Genomic DNA, 17,682 nt, shown 5'->3' on the forward strand with positions numbered 1-17,682 from the left:
TGTAACGCCTCTGGTGTCGTACCATATGCATTTTTCAGCGTTTAGTACAAGTACCGCCCACTATGGTAGGCTCAAGAGTTAAAGAGGGGGGGGGGCGGTTACCCACAAGGGGACGCACCTGCCACGCCATAAGGAGCTTCGCCCCTAAAATATGGAGTGAGAATCATGTTGCGACAGCAGCACCACAATTGCCGCTGCATAGGGCGCGGTGCCACGTCACATCGGCCAGTCTTGCAACTAACCTTTCCTAAACTCACTGATATGGATTGAAACCAGCCCCTGGTTCGGATTCATGCCGTCTAGTCGACTTCTTTACCTCGCGCAAACACTATCTAAAAGGCACGCGTCTACCCACACAAGGTCAGTAGTCCTTCTAGACAACCTTAACGCATTTTTCTTCAGTCTACGTCAGATCACGCTCGACCAGCCCTTCGGAGGCGTGTACATGATCTTGTGCGGTGACCTGAGCAAACTACTTCCTGTTCGTGCCAGCAGAGTCTAGAAGAAGTGGTGTCGGGAGACGGCAGGACTTTTTGGCACGACCATCAAATGGCACTACATTGACTATACTTCCCTTTGGTCCAAGCTGTCAGACAAGTGTACGCCTCCCTCTCATGTCTGCTCTCCAGACTAGGAAACGGAAGAGCTCTATAGAAGAAGACCAAGCGACTCTGCTGGAGACTCGCTTCGTTACCACGGAAGAGGCTCTGACGTGCGCCTCTGAAAAAGAGGCAGTGCGCCTCTTCTGTAGTAACGAAGATGTGAACGCCTTCAAAAAATTCATTGCGACCACCACCAACGCCTCCTCAACGGGATGTAGTGAATGCGTTTTGCGTTTGCAACACCAAGACACCTTCCTGGGATGCCCAACACAAGAAGCCATGGCAAAGGCAGAAGATGAGGAAGCTGAGATGGCGCAACGCAGAATTTCCCAACTTACCCAAAAACAATCCTAGTATGCAACGGCTTTATACATCGCCGGTAATGTTTGTGAAAAAGAAACTAGAAGGTATAAATGTGAACAATAGAAATGCAATTTCAACTATTGGCTCGTCTCTCATATTAATATGGTGGTTTTGGGACGTTCAACCTCACATATCAATCAACTAATGGCTCCAATTGTAACATTATGATAGAATACGATAATCTTTTCTTCCCAAAAGCTAAGTTGCAGTCTCTGGGATTTTTAAATAACGTATTAAGATATTACCTGGTTTATGCAGAAATAAATATTATACTAGCCACAGATCCTTGACTGAATAATCAAAAGTATAGGCGTATAAGAATTGCCTTTCATTTGCTTGGCTGTTCCTTCTCAGTGAGACAGCCTCATTTTACTCCAGTGTTAGAAGCTGAGCACGTGGCGGTTATTTTCGGTCTTCGAATACTTCCATCAAATCAGAACAGTGCAGTCATAATGACAGATTCTCTTTTATTGTGTGCAGCTTTTACAGCTTCTGAAAGATCTTGAACTCTAAGAATATTACGAACATTAGTACCACCACACGTGAAACACCTAAGGTTACTCTAGGGTCCAGGTCACTGCGGCTTAAGAATAAATGAAGTGGCTGATTCCTCATCACAAGCAGCGCTTAATGTCCCAATAAAATCTCTACTGCCAGAAGTCGAATACATACCCGCGATAAGATGTGAAAGGTCAGCAATTTGCACTTATATGATATAAACAATAACTACATGAGCGGAATATAACCACCTCAAGTTTCCATGGCGACCGCAGCGAAGTCAGCCCAGAAAACTCGAAGTTATGATTACTAGATTTCGATGCCGTGTCTCCCCTCTACATCTATATTTACACAGAACTGGTCAGGTGATATCACCCCTCTTTCGAAATCTGGAAGAGTGGCCTTTCAGAGCCCGGTTTTTAACACTCTTTGGGTAGCTGTTGCAAGCATATATATATTTGCAGGGTACCCACTACGTCATTACTCATTGTGTGGAAGGCAGTCCTTTATTATTACATCCTTCATCATGCTTCGAAAAAACGTGGTACCACTTGCAAGTAACTTTGTGCAACTTTTGTGTTGTGCCTGACGAAGATGAATTATGCAAGAAGCTTTCGTAATCACCACAATATTCCCAGTGTGTATGCGCTACAGTTATTAGGTGGACAATATCAAGCTTTTGTAAAAGGTCCGAACATCCGATGGCCCACTGTTTGCAGAATTCACATTGTGTGACACCTCGTTTTTTTTGTTTTTGTTTTCTTTTTGCTGTGCTAAAATGCGTTATTGCCCGTGTTAACGCGATTCTTTTCCCGACAACAAGCCTGCAGGCCTAAGGCAAGTTTTGTGTCAAACACTGGCATAGCTCTTCTTTTCCCGACAACAAGCCTGCAGGCCTAAGGCAAGTTTTGTGTCAAGCACTGGCATAGCTCCAGGGAGAAAGACGAATACGACGTTCTGGACGGACGCGTTTTTCATGTTCTCCGCTTCGAAGGATTTATCGGCCATAGGCCGAGGTGCTGCTCAGTCTTCAGCCAGCGGCAATGACTACCGTGTTGTACTTCCTCGCCTTCCCACCGGTAAGCTTGTTGTGGACTCTGTTTTTCTACATGCGGACTTAGCTGGTCGCCCTTACCGGGCTCAAGATTTTAGAGATGCTCTTCGGGACATCATTGACTTGAAGGAAATAAGCTCCATAGGTCAATTTCAAATGTTTTATGTTTGGATGGTCATATGCAAGTCAACGCTGACGAAAACAAAGTTGGTCACAAGAGGCGAATTTTTTGTCAAAAGTCGTCGATGCCTCGTTATAGACCCGGAGCCCACGGAAGTGAAGTTGAAGCTTCTGTGGCTTCCTGAGCGCTTGGAAGACGCCTATGTGTGCGAGGCACTGCAAGCTTTTGGGAAGGTCAAGACAATATCACAAGAAAGCTGGAAAGTAGCGGACATGGAACAAATGCGGACGCTAAATAGGGATGTTGTTTTGTCCCTTGCTGATGGAGTTCGCATTGCGGATATTCCTCATATTCTTGTTGTATGCGGAATGCAAAGCCTCGTCCTGATACCTGGCCACCCACCACTTTGCCTTCGGTGCAGTAAGGTTGGACACATCCGTCGAAACTGCAGGACCCCTTGCTGTGACAACTGTCGACGCTTCGGTTATTCGGCCGAGAATCGTGTTATGACATACGTCAACAAGCTGCGACAGCACACAAAACAGCCAGATGATAGCCTACAAGAGCATAATATGGATGCCACCCAGGTTTTGGACGCAACGGGAGACACTCCGTCAATGTCATATGCTGCAGGCTCTACCACAAGGAATCAAGAAGAGGAAAGAAAGTCACTCGCTGTTGACACAGTTGAAACTTCTGCGTGCAAAGAGCCAAGTGAATCATGCAAGCAGCATACGCAGAATGACTCCGCACAACCTCTAGCACAAGTAGGAGTTCCTATGAAGAGGGCTGTTGCGCTGACCCATAAAGATGCCGAAGAACCACCAGTACAAGATAGAGACTCTGGGCTGGATGCCGCAGAAAGTTCATCACCTGCTTGCGCTGCAGCTCCGCAGCAGCTTTTTCACCATGGTGCAGTGTCGGAAGAAAATATGCAGATCTCTACGCATGCAGCAATACTGAAACGTCGCGCATCGTCCAGCTCGGATTCAAGCAAAGGGAGCGACCCAGCGTCAGTGACTAGGGAGTCACGCCGTCGCCAAAAGTCCATACCAAAGGGGAAGTGTCGCCAATCCCGATCTAGGAGGCCTGCTGGGGGTTCACGGGAAGCTTCAGCGCCAACTCTTGGGACTGATCAAGTGGGACGATAAGCGAATTGGAAGGTAGTCACCATGGCGCAGTCTGAGCGACTCATATTTGCCACCTTGAACGTACGCGGCCTTAGGTCTTCGCAGAAACAAGCACAGCTCCGTAGACTTCTCAATCGGAAGCGTCTCGACTTTGTCGCCATCCAAGAGACAAAGATCGAGAGCGAGGAAGGAACCGAGAAGGCCCTGCAGCCTTTTCTGTCTCAGTTTATTGTGTGTGTCTCACATGCTAAAGGTTTATCTGCGGGCTGTTGGTTGTTTCTGAGAAAGAGCCTACCCTGTTCAGCATTCTGCACTAGTGTTGATGAAGAGGGCAGGTATATATGCTGTGATTTTTTGTTGCAAAGAGTGCCATGGAGAATTATCAATCTATATGCGTTTAATGATGTTCCGAAACGACTTGAGTTATTTGAAAAAGTGCGCAATTTAATTGACGTCGACAGATGCACGGTACTTATGGGAGATTTCAACTGCGTGTGTGAAGCTATTGATCGTTATAATTCGTCTGGAAAGAGAGACAGGAGTGGTGAGCTTTTATCCGGTATTGTAGATAATGCAGGACTAATTGACATAGGGGTCTCGAATCGGGCAACAGCATATACAGGAGTACAAGAAAGTTCTCATGCTCGCCTTGACCGGATTTATGTGTCCTCATCACTCCTATCTCGTAAAATGTCCTGCAGCACCGAAGCTGTATCATTCTCAGACCATTGTATTGTCATAGCGCAAATCTGTGAAAATCGTCACAAACAATTCCATCCCCAGTGGGCCCTTTGGAAAATGATTGCGAAGCTCCTCTGTGATCAGGAATTCATGAATCGCGTCCAGATGGCATTGAGGCAATCTTTCTTGATTGGTTTTCATATCTTCGCTACTTGGGAGCTTTTTAAACAAGAAGTTCGTGCTATAGCTTTAGGAATTGGGGCTGTTAAGTCTTTCTATCTAAAGAAGGATGAAAAGATACTTGTTAAATGTCTTTGGCATCTTTATGAGATGGAATGCGAAATGCCGGGAAAGTACATCAAAAACATTGAGAATATTAGGTGCCAACTACAGAGATATGATGCTGCTCGCTACCAAGGGGCACGTATTAGATCTCGGAACCAGCGCACTTTAAATTCTGAGCAACTGACGCGCCAAGCTATTCTTGATGAGCAACGCCATGCGATTTCTAAAGTTATTCCAGACTTCTACTTTAACGATGTGCTCATAAAAGACAACGGAGACATTACATTGGCGTTCTAAACGTACTATAACAGTTTATTTAGCTTTCCCTCTGATGATCTTGACGCTCACATCAAGGCTAGTTTTGTTTTTCTTGTGAACCCCTTGAAGGACAATGATTGTGCAGTCATTAATGGGCCCTTTTCTATACAGGAAATCGAGCAAGAAATCGACAACTTGCATTTATTGAAAACACCGGGCCCTGATGGCATCTCAGGTGAATTTTACAAAGCTTACAAGAAAACACTTGCTCCTATATTGCTGGATATTTTTCAGATGAGTTATGACATGGATACACTCCCACAATCTTTTTGCAAAAGCCACACTGTGTTAATACCGAAAACAACTGACAAGGAAAAACTTCGCTTCGTCGAGGGCTACAGACCAATATCGCTGTCAAACGTGGACTACAAAATGTTTGCAAAAGTATTAGCAAATAGGTTGCCATTCGCTATGTCGATCCTCATGGGGTCTCATCAGACATGTGGGATCAGAGGTCGATCCATACAAACCAATATACATGTCGCTCGAACAGTGCTTCAATACTGTCATGGTTCTCAAAAACATCTTGCAATGCTACAGGTAGACCTTGCAAAAGCTTTTGCTCGTGTTCGTCATTCCTTCCTTTTTTTCTGTTCTCGAACAAGCTAATGTTGCCAAAGTTGTTCCTAAAGGCGTTAAACTATGCTATAATGAATGCTCAACTCGTCTGATAGTTAATGGTCAACTCTCCAAGCCAGTTTCTATTCGCTCTTCTGTAAAACAGGGATGTCCAATGTCACCTCTTTTGTTTGCACTTTATCTAGAACCACTGTGCTTAAGCATAATACAGTCGAGTTGCATTCGTAGCTTTAGTATATTAGGCAGTGAAGTTAAAGTATTGGCTTATGCAGACGACGTCGCATTCTTTTGCACAGATAAACCAAGTGTCGAAATTGTGGTACATACTATTGAAAAGTTCGGCGTAGTATCGGGAGCTCGTTTAAATGCCTCTAAAAGTTTAAGACAGTGGTTTGGCTTGTGGGGTAGCACACCGAACCACTTTGCAGGGATTAGTTGGACAAGAACTCCTCAAACATACCTCGGTGTACCATTGCATGCATATAGATTCAGTGCGCATTACTGGAAGGAACGCGTCCCTAAGCTTGAACGACAGGCGCAGACATTTGTTCCCTATCGACTTTCGATATTTGGGAGAGCTGAATCTTGCAATACTTTCTTGGCGACAAAGCTTTACTATGTATTGCAACTTATTCATTGCGCAAGATTCTATATACAACGCTTTCATCGGATTTTCGCTAGGTACTTTCATATGGTCTTCGACTTTTGAGCCCATGCGTCGTGATAATATATTCAAGCCAGTTAGTGAGGGTGGGTTAGGACTAAAACACCTTTATCTATGGCAAATAGTGTCCCGATTCTTCTTTTTTCGAGACAATTTCCATCCTGTAATCTGTTTCTTCTTGCAGGTTACACTTGTTGATTGCTTACCAGATTTAATTGTTTCATCCAACTTCTCCGAACGCCCATGCTTGTGGGGATTCATGCAGGAAGTTTACCTCGCAGTTCAGTTCCTTAAAGCTCGCTTTCCTGTAGAATACCTGTACACAGTATCGCGCAAGGTGTTGTATTAGGACCTACTGAGTACACTCTTCCCACCTCCATTGTACCGTTCACTGTACTCCAATTTTCCAGGCCACGATGGGTTGAAGCGAGTGCGCAAAATGTACAGTCCACCAAACTTAAAAACATTCTTCTATAAACTCCACTCTGAAATATTGGCGGTAAACACATGGTTAGAAAGAAAAGGTATTTTCATTCCGTCTGTTAACTGCCGTCTATGTGATGTGCCGGAAACAATTGAACATTACTTTGTTAGATGCAAAGATGCCATACTGTTTTGGGATGTCCTTCAGCGAGCACTGAAAAAAACGTTTCGTCATTAATTCTCACACAATACGTTATCTTCTGCCAGCAGCGCTTGATGAAGTACCATATGATATGTTTTTCCTCATGCGTATGCACAGCTTGTGGAAGACACGAATGCAGGACCACAATGCAGAGCCCACCACCTCTTCAAGCACGCACTTCATTCAAATGGCTATCCACCTAAAAAACATTTACGACGAGCTATACTTTAGACCAGACTGGTACTCCGTCTTAGAGAACTGTTTGACCTCACCCCTTTTTTGTTTGTATAACACGATGTGAAGAACTCTTCATGTGAGGAACTCACGCTGTGTTAGTCATTTAGTGTTTATGAGTAACGCTTGAGCGCTTACTTTTGCAATTTGATTGTACTTTCGTTCGCTTGATTTTGTCTTTATTGCGCAAGTACTTTATTAAATACCATGAAAAAAAACACTGGCATAGCTCTACGATAGACTACTGAGTTGGCACGCAGGGGACCCGGGTTCGAATCTCGCCTTGTTTTTCGTATTTTTAATTGTTTTTTTTTTCGTGCGATGGTGGTTACGGGCACCGGCGGTGGCGGACAACTACGGCGAACGCGCCATTTTAGGGGCGAAGCTCCTTATGGCGTGGCTTGGGCGTCCCTCGTACGTAACCACCAGTGGCACATACCCGAAATAGGTATAACACTTGACCTCCAAGGTGGTGCCAGTGAGAGATTTCTTCTGTGCGTTGTTTAACAATAAAAAATAGTGCTCAATGTACATGCCAATGGCTGCTAATGGGGAATGAGAGACATGAGCATTCGGCTTTTAGTCAACGCGCACGCTGCGATCCCCATTAGCAGCCATTGGCATGTACATTGAGCACTATCGGACAAGAAAGGGATGCTACATTATACTCGCTGGGTATAACCTCCTTAGCTTCAGAAAGGCTTAGCGAGCGTTGAGCTGCAGTGCCATGAATACAATGAACTTGTATATACCATGAATGAACTCAAGGTGGTTAAAAATGAGAAATAGATACGAAGCGCAAGCCGTAAGAAAGTAAAAGCTGAATTCTCCTGTCTCTCATTTCTCATTAGCAGCCATTGGCATGTAAATTGAGCCCTATCTGACAGGGAAAGGTTGCTACGTTATACTCGCTGGGCGTAACCTCCTTGGTTTTCGAAAGGTTTAGCGAGCGTTTGGTCGCAGTGCCATGAATACAGTGAACTAGAATATACCATGAACTCGAGGTGGTTAAAGGTTGGAAGTGGACTCAAAGCGCAGGCCGTAAGAAAGTGTGCATGTGCCACCTCTCGTTTAGTCCTTGGAATGTCCGCTGGATGGCGGTGCTTCTATATGGGGAATATATGATAAAAAGACGTGAGATGGTGGGACTTGGAGTGTTGAATAGATGAACGAACGGACACACAAACAGATGCATGGATGGACGCATGAACGGACGCAGGGGCGGATGCATGAAAGAACGCAGGGACGGGCGCACAAACAGACGCATGGACGGTCACACAGACGGACGCATGGACGGACGAATGCTTCGCCCCACTCTCCATCATTCACTCCGTGGATATGCTGCCATTTTTACCGAGAAAGCTGTTGCGAGGTCACAAAAGGGGTGACGTGCAGCGCCACAGTTGTCCGCCGCCGCCGGTGTCCGTAACGACTATCGCACAAAAGAAGAGAAAAATTTAGTAAATAAAAATACCAAGTACATAGCGGGATTCGCACCTGGGCCGAATGCGTGCCAACCCAGTATTTTACCGCAAAGCCACGCCGGTGCTTGAAACTCTATTGCAGACATGCCTTGAGCAGACTTGATGTCGGGAAAGGAATCGCGTTAGTATACGAGTAATAACGCGTTTTAGACCACCAAAGGAACAACCAGGTGTCGCACATTGCGAATAGCTTAACGAGTGTGTCGTTCAATTCTTCAACCCATTAAAAAAACCTTTTTTTTTTGCAGTAACTGTGATACATACCCACTACAAGCATAATTCTTCACCATCGTCAGCTACGGCTTAAAATATTTGCACAAAATTCCTTGCAAGTGTGTAGCGGATGCCACGCTTCTCTGAAGAATGAAAAAGGCTAGAACAGTGAATGCCGGCCTACTACACAATAATTAGGATTATTTAGAGGATATTGGGTACCCAGTAATTGTACTTGTAACAGTTACCCAATGAGTGTTTGAAAAAAAAAAACCTCCGAAAGGCCGCTCTTTCAGCTTTCCCTGACACTTTTCTGCGCGTTCCGCACAGTCCTGGTGGTTTTTGTGATCTCACAACAGCTTGCGTTGAATTAAAATGGCTTTCCAGTGTTGTTCTGTTTAATGCGTAGTGATGTGGTGAGGCAGGGCTTCTTGCGCATTTGGGGTGTGGTATATATATTTTCTGCCATTCCACTGCGAAGATAATGCTTTTGACCTTCAAGTCTTCTCGTGCGAATGCACAAGTGGCCCTGTTTGTGTTATCTTTAGTTACAGATTTCGTACGGGTTTCTTCAAAGACCAGCACCTCCGTATTGCTATATCCACCATTATCTCTAGTCTAAAACAAAGTGCATCAAAAAAAATTCAGTGAACAATTAATGAGGTATTCAGAAAAAAAGACATGTCCGACATGACCCTTTTATATGACGTTGAGCATGATGATGGAAGTATTTTCTTACTGAACTGCAAAAAAAAACTGGGCAGGCAGGGTTCCCGTTCCGACGACAACCTCAGCGACAGCCTCTGCGACAGCGCCGGACGAGCGCCAGACAGACTTCGGGGGCACCGTCTTAAAGTGGGGCTGAAATTCCACCTTAAAAGGTTAACACAGTTCGCAGTATAGGTTCCCAGCACAAAGTAAAGGCAGAGCTTGAAGGCCTTCTCTGTTTATTTCCATTTGTCCCTATATTTCTTCGTCTCTTTCTTTCTTTCTCACTCTTCTGTATACTTTTTCGGTCTTTTCTGTCTTGCTTGCCTTTATTCTTTTTTCTGTCTCTCTCTGTTTATTCATTCCTCTTTCTTTCTGTGTGTTTTCTTTTTTCATATATACCCCGATTTAATTCGCCCTATTCTTTCATTTCATGTCTGTTTTTTCCCCATTGTGTCGCCCCGCCGCGGTGGTCTAGTGGCTAAGGTACTCGGCTGCTGACCCGCAGGTCGCGGGTTCGATTCCCGGCTGCGGCGGCTGCATTTCCGATGGAGGCCCGTGTACTCAGATTTGGGTGCACGTTAAAGAACCCCAGGTGGTCAAAATTCCCGGAGCCCTCCACTACGGCGTCTCTCATAATCAAATGGTGGTTTTGGGACGTTAAACCCCACAAATCAATCATCAATCCCCACTGTGTCTATTTTTCTCTCAGATACAGTTTACTCTATCCTGCCTCTTTTTTTTCTCTTCTGCTCACACTCACTTCTCTCATTCTCACTTTTTCTCATCTCCTCGGTATAATATACCATGCCATACTATACTGTACTACACTATGCTATACTAAACAAGGTTATGTTATGCTCTACTTGTTTGCGTGCGTGGGCAGCCGGGTGATCACAATACTCGCCATTGGAGCTTGCTTCGGGTCCCACCTCATGCACAATCTTTTTTCACCAATAATTTTTCCTTAAATATGTGCCTTTATTTTTTTCTCTGCAGTCACTCTCTCATAAATTATTTTTATTGTGGGCGAAGCCCCACTAATCGTCAAACGTGTTCTGTGAGCGAAGCAGAAAAGGACAAAGATTGAGGGTGTCGAGAGCACGTACCAGATAAGTGATAATGACCATTTATGTTCACCCGTCGCTGTCTGATTTAGGGTTTAAAAAGCCCCGCTGTTTGAAATAAATCTCTATTAGATTTAGTAATAGGACGCAGCACATGCCGAATGCCGGTGTGTATGGTCCACATATGTTTTCAACATCCTGCCGCTATCCGAGATCACAACACCTGTTTTTTTTTTCTGTTCAAACCTTGTCTATTGAAACAGGGCACATGCATCACGAGTTTTCATTCGTCACTTTGCGCCTACAGAGTAAGCAACCCTCGCTATTGTCCTGTCCAAAAGGAGCTGCAAAAAAGCACAAACAAGCTCCATTGTGTTAAGAGTGCGCCACAAATGACCGGCTGTGAACAACGAGACTAGTATTTTCTTAAACATCCTCGGGTTCACGATATCAGCACACGGGCTTTTCCAAGTCGCGCCTGTTGAATGGGGCTGATGCATCACGCCATTTGATTCATGTCGTTGTACGTGCAGACTAAACGACGCTCGTTATTGTCTCTTTAAAAGTAATTTACGAAAAAAATCGCTCACGATATGCAGTGCATATTGAATAATGGCCACTACGTCACGCGATTTGTTACAAAACTTTGATCCTCCTGAGAGAACCACAATGGCGAGTGATTACTTCGAAAATGGTTGCGGCAAAAAGAGCGAACAAGCACCAATCACAAAACAAGGCTCCAATGGCAGTTTCGGAAATTATTTCTGAAAACGCCAACATATTTACACCACACTACCACTAATATATATTTTACAAATTATCACTCCTTGTTGTCAGGCTCTGTCGGCATGTAAACGATTCATTTACCAGCTAGCTTTGTTTTTGCAAAAGCAAACAGTGCGGTTCACTTTGACCACAGCCGCTATACCTAATATGTACAGACAAGCCAATAACGACCATTAGGCGAACCTTTGTTCACGAAAAATTTAGTCTATTGTGGGACGCTACAATCATAATAACATAAACGAATGACTAAGCTCAATATAAAAGACACCTTTACACAAGCCCCGCCGCGGTGGTCTAGTGGCTAAGGTACTCGGCTGCTGACCCGCAGGGCGCGGGTTCGAATCCCGGCTGCGGCGGCTGCATTTCCGATGGAGGCGGAAATGTTGTAGGCCCGTGTACTCAGATTTGGGTGCACGTTAAAGAACCCCAGGTGGTCTAAATTTCCGGAGCCCTCCACTACGGCGTCTCTCATAATCATATAGTGGTTTTGGGACGTTAAACCCCACATATCAACCTTTACACAAGAATTTCTAAGTCATATAGCAAGTTCGAAAGGTTCCAAGCATTAAATATTTGAAGTACGTCCTATAGGAACAAGACATCAATGTCACCTTCAACTCTTAAAGGCGAAGCTTTAATGTTCCCTAATTTCTTTCTCTAATTGAACACCCCTGCGCCCGTTTCTTTGACATATATAAAGACTCATATACGGTTTAGGGGCCCGTTAAGGCCTGCCGGTTGAGGCAACACGAATTCTTCACCGCGGCATCAGTAGAAGGCACCGTTGGTTGAATCGCCCGTGGGTAATTGACACTAATTTTTTCCTGCGTCTTTGTCTGCCTCACATATTCGCAGTCCCATCTCTTATGCCTTCCTCTTATTTCTTTGTCACTCTACATATTTCCAATTTATTTGGAACGTATCCAGCCTTGGGCGAATACATTAGGTTATACTGGCGTCATAGAGAAAAAAATATCCACAAATTCAAACATCCACAAACAAACATCAGACAATGAAAACTGTCAGTGTTTGAATTGGCTCTCCTGAATAACGACGGCTCCTGACGCCGTTGTTATTCAGGCTATAATATTCTTCTATTCATTAATAACAATCTGTTGCACGCCTCGAAAGCTGACAGCACTAGCTCTCGTCTTCAACGCATGTCAGCATGTGATCCGGGCTTTCCGGCTAATGCTGGCGGGGAGCAGAGCGTACGTGCGTTTGGAGTTAAAGCTAAATACTCCAGATAAAAACACTTCGTCCCTGCTTCCTGAGGTTAGATTGTTAAAGACAAAGAACTTCCATCGGAATGCGTTGCGTGGGTCATCTTTCCTCGCTATGAATTGCCCTCGCGTTAAGCAACGTCTCACACATGGAGCTGCAGGTACTAATAGAATCTGGGATCAAACTATTAGAATCAAGAGGCTATGCTGGTGTCTATGTACAATAGCGTAACTGCACCATCACCGGTACCACAGCAGACTTAAAAGACTCCACACACGGCGCTCCGACAGCCTTGTCACGAACTGCTGCCGATTCTTGTTTGATTGTGAGCATACCTTTCGCGTTCAATAATCCTTTCAAGAGTGAAGCTGTATGAGATCTTCGTTGTGTTGGATAGAGCGAGCGGAAGTTATCATCATCATAAACCGGTACGCCTTCAGTTCGTCCTCTTCAACTTCTGTTTCACTCCCACAACGCATGCAAGAAGGAAAAGCACGGAGGGAGCATGACGTCACGCCTCCAGCCTCTGCAAGCCAACCCGTCTTGAAGGCAGCAGTGCCTACCCAACACGTGACGTTTTGCGTCAATAACACGCAAGCAAAGAGATTTGCCGAAACTTCGGAGTGTGGCGCCCGGTATCTTTTATCTGAAACGCGCTTATTCGTCGTATACCTGCCGGCTCACACAGAAAAGAAAGCCTACCGAACGCTCCAACCTTTTCGTCACGTGTTGGGCCGACATGACTGGCTTCAACTAGTTCCTTGCTCCATGCCACAACACATGCACCAATTTCTCCGGCGTGGAATGAAATGAGCGAGTCAGCTACGTGACTAAACATCGCGTGTAAACATGTAAAAACCGTTCACGGGACTAGGGATTCGTAAAACGCCATAGCAAATAGTCAACACGCAAAAAATCACGAAACGTCGCGTAACAGCTTGTCATGTGACATGTTCCCATCAAAAGCATAAAACAGCTATTCACGTAACAGCTATTCGTGTGGCATCTTCCGGTGAAAACTACGTAATACTCATCTGACATATTAACGCCAGAAAGTCACATCGCAGCTTATTGTACAACTACAGTTACGTAACATCACGTAGATATGGTCACGTGGCAAATATCGCTTAACTACTCACTTGACGCGTAAACCACATAAAAACTAGTCACGGCACAAGTTTCCATTGGAACCACGTGACCCGTGTGTAGTATGGGGAAATAAAAGACTGATGCTGAAGAAAAATTACCCTAGTGTAGTCATACTCAGTACCATTTTGTGTCTTTATCAAAAGCTTGACGCTACACAAAAAAAAAGACACTAGCTCTGTTGGCTTTCCTCCGCGCCACTAGTGGAAGCTGCGTACTTTTTTTTTATAAACACAGCTCAGCAACCCCACTTCGATGCACCTCCTCGAAAACTTATCCAAAATACACGCTTTCGTGTTCCCATCTCGTAAGACTACTGTAGGGATCCTCTGAAGGTTTTCAAGTTTTCTTTCGAGAACCCCAGAAAAAGCTTTTCTAAAGTTGTCGGTTTACTCACCAACGTTATCTCAGAGTCTGGAATGGATCCTTTTAGTCTTTCTACAAGTTGTTTGCTTTGTACCAGAGGTTGGATTATATATCCGTGTAGAAATCGATCACCATCGCTTTTTTTCCTGAAGGGCTCCTGTCGTGGCTATCGTCCTTGAATGGCCTGCTCAGGATGATAAATTGTTATTCTCATCTATCGTTTTCTTATTGTCTCTCTTCTTAGTAACATGTTTACTGAATGTAGATATACCATATATAGGTTTAATTGCACAAGCTTCAGCCCTCATGGGACATTACAGGAGTGCGTGTAAGCAACGAACAATGAACAATATCGACAACAACGAGGTCAAAATGATATACATCTTAACCTCGACATGAACATACAAACTGACACAATTTTCTTGCGCCACGCTAAAGCTTTCGACAAGGTGCCTTACAAGCGACTGCTACTTGAAGTTTCCAGTCTTGACCTACAACCTGCTGTTGTCAAATGGATAACTCAATCTCTCCACAATCGTTCACAGACTATCACTGTAAACAACAACTTGTCAAGCCCAGTCTCTGTAACGTCAGGCATGCCTCGAGGTTCTGTCCTTGCGCCACTTTTATTCTCCATATATATCAATGACCTTCCGCTACATGTTACTAGCAATATTACATTGTTCGCCGATTATTGTGTTATTTATCGCAGTGTACGAACGATAACTGATCAAAAGCTCTACAGTAAGACCTCTATAGCGTATTAAAATGGTGTCACTTGTTTAATGTTTCTTAACGCAAAAATAAAGTAAAACAATGCCATTTTCTTGAAGCCTAAAGCCCCTGGTTTTTCCTTACAAAATAAGCACCATACCACTTGAGCTAGTATCACCCTATAAATATCTGGTTGTCACTGTATGCAGAGACTTATCTTGGCACACCCTTGTCAACAATATCATATGACCCTCTAACAAAGCATCAGATTTCTTAAAACGTAACCTCTACCATACTTCACAGCACGTAAACCTAATCGCTCATCAAACGCTTGTGCAGCCAAAACTCGAATGCGCGTAATCTTATTGGCATCCACATCAGGCATATCTCACAGAAGCATTTGAGGCGGTTCAAAATCGGGCGGCTATATTTATTCATTCCGCATATTCCAATGACATCAGTGTCACGTCACTAAAAATGCAAAGCGGTCTTTCACCTTTCGCCGATCGGCGTCATCTCGCCAGCCTACCGCCTTACGACAAATTCCTTTTCGGCTTTCTTCCTCAACCACCTTACATTTCACCCGCAGCGCGCACATCTAGCCGGCTAGGTCACTCACACCAAGTCTTGCGAGCGCGAACCACCACTTTTTCATTTTCATTCTTTCTTATAGAACTGCCTCAGAATGTGACGGCCTTCTCAAGGACATTGTTGCTACCACCTGCCCATCTCTGTTTATAAAGTGTCTGACGGAATATATCGAAACTCACAGCGCGTAATAAAGGTTTCAGTAGGGTACTAACAACACTTTAAAAAACAAGCTTATTTCATTGTATAAACATTTGCAAATAACACTTTTGTATTTTTTTGTAACCAACCCCTATGTAATAACCACCTGGGTGTCCTTAAGGTGTTGAACTGAACTGATCTGAACATGAATAGAAACAAGCAAAATGAAATCAATTTTTTTTGTATTCGACATCTCTTGAACGTACTTTGAAACAAAACAAGTATACTCGGAAAATGAAATCCAGTTTTCGAGTACAAATGGAAAACAAATATATGATAAAATGGCTCTGTGCCTGCAAAATAAGGGAAGATGTTTAGATAATGGTGGCTTCTGCCATTGGATGTTACAGCGGGAGTTTGGATGCGACCTGAAGGTACATGACTAGAGGAGTTAGTTATGCACAGCGTTGCCGAATAAGCTATTACGTAGCTAGATATAGCTACTTTCAGACTCAGCAAGCTACCGAAATCAGGCCCGTGTGCTCCAATTTGGGTGCACGTTAGAGAACCCCAGGAGGTCAAAATTTCCGGAGCCCTCCACTACGGCATCTCTCATAATCATATGGTTGTTTTGGGACGTTAAACACCACATATCAATCGATTAGCTACCAAAATTTTTATTCAGCTACGAGTAACCGTTTTAGCATATTATTCGAGATTTAGCTCCTAATCTAGATATTTTAGCTAACCCTTGCTGTAGTAATATCACATTTTGTAGAGGTACTTCATTGAAGCAAACCATCGATGACAAAAAAATTGTCCTTTCCATCAACAGAATCCCACTGATGGAAAGGATGATCTTTTGTTCGTTTTATTTCCTCTCAGTTCGCATCAAAATTTCATGGCACGCGCACAAAAAAGACAAGATGGCACGAGCTTGTGTAATTATTGGGCCCAAAATTGAGCACAACAAATGGCAGATATCGTCAAATATTTACATGCACCGGCTGCACCGCAAGACTTATGGCTGTTTACCACCACAGCTTCATACTTGTACGGCCCCTTTACGAATTTCCAGGGCGGGTCTTCCTGCGTTTCTTTAGCATAAAAAAGTGCATATTCTAATTTTTTATTGTGTTCTGTACATACCGTGCTTACTCAATATTTCAGATTTGTCACGAGCTAAAACGTGCAAGGTAATTATTATTTTACGAATGAACGATATGAACCTCATGAAGACGGTAGGACATTGAGAACGCGTTCACTTTTGTGACAGTAGTTGAAAGCAAAAAATAATAATAACAAAAATCTTTAACGTGGTAATGAGCGGAGTTTCCAGATTCCTGTGAAAGCTTGACCTTGGTGTAGCTTCACCTGCATGCATCTTGCATGCACTTCGACTGACAGGCATATTGGTCATTCATTATTTAAAAATTGGGGACTCCTAGTTTTCTCATCAGGCACTGAACACGACAGCTAAATCCTGTCTCTAGAGCGTACTTCAACCACTGCATTTTGATGTTACTCGAGAAGTTAAAACTGCGTATTACTAAACTGCGTATTACTAAACTGCGTATTACTCGGCTGCTGACCCACCGGTCACGGATTCGAATCCCGGCTGCGGCGGCTGCATTTCCAATGGAGGCGAAAATGTGGTAGGCCCGTGTGCTCAGATTTGGGTGCACGTTAAAGAACCCCAATTGGTCGAAATTTCTGGAGCCCTCCACTACGGCGTCTCTCATAATCATATGGTGGTTTTGGGACGTTAAATCCCACATGTCAATCAAAAAATGTGATCAATAAAAATGAAAGTGGCTTGTGTCAGTGAAGCAGTGCGCCTCAACGCTGCCGTTTATTCCAGCAAACAGAAAGCTAAGCTCTTCGTGTCACGCGCCATGCTTCGTTTCTCGCATTTTTAGCGCGCGCACTGTTTTTAACAGCCTGTATTGACGGTTTTAGGTTCATCAGTAGTTTTCTTTCGGTCACTGATAATTTGCAGATACTTCTTCGGGCTGTTTCGTAGTTCCGCTAGTTCTTGCAAAACGCTTGGTACAGGCGAAGCATCAGGCGGAAACTGCACGTTATGCACCC

General features: G+C 44.1%; 1 long non-coding RNA gene across 2 annotated transcripts in view; it reads right to left on the reverse strand.

Annotated features, from left to right (window-relative positions):
- The window catches only part of LOC142767559 (uncharacterized), a 141,355-nt gene that overhangs the window by 115,792 nt on the left and 7,881 nt on the right, over positions 1-17,682 (reverse strand). Inside the window, exon 2 of one of the 2 annotated variants that reach the window (XR_012884988.1) lies at positions 14,180-14,332. The exons of the other annotated variant lie outside the window; for it this stretch is intronic. This is a non-coding gene — a long non-coding RNA (uncharacterized LOC142767559). The remainder of the gene's footprint in view (positions 1-14,179; positions 14,333-17,682) is intronic. 2 annotated transcript variants of the gene reach the window in all.

Source organism: Rhipicephalus microplus, chromosome 7 (assembly GCF_043290135.1).
Source record: "Rhipicephalus microplus isolate Deutch F79 chromosome 7, USDA_Rmic, whole genome shotgun sequence".
Taxonomy (NCBI): domain Eukaryota; kingdom Metazoa; phylum Arthropoda; class Arachnida; order Ixodida; family Ixodidae; genus Rhipicephalus; species Rhipicephalus microplus.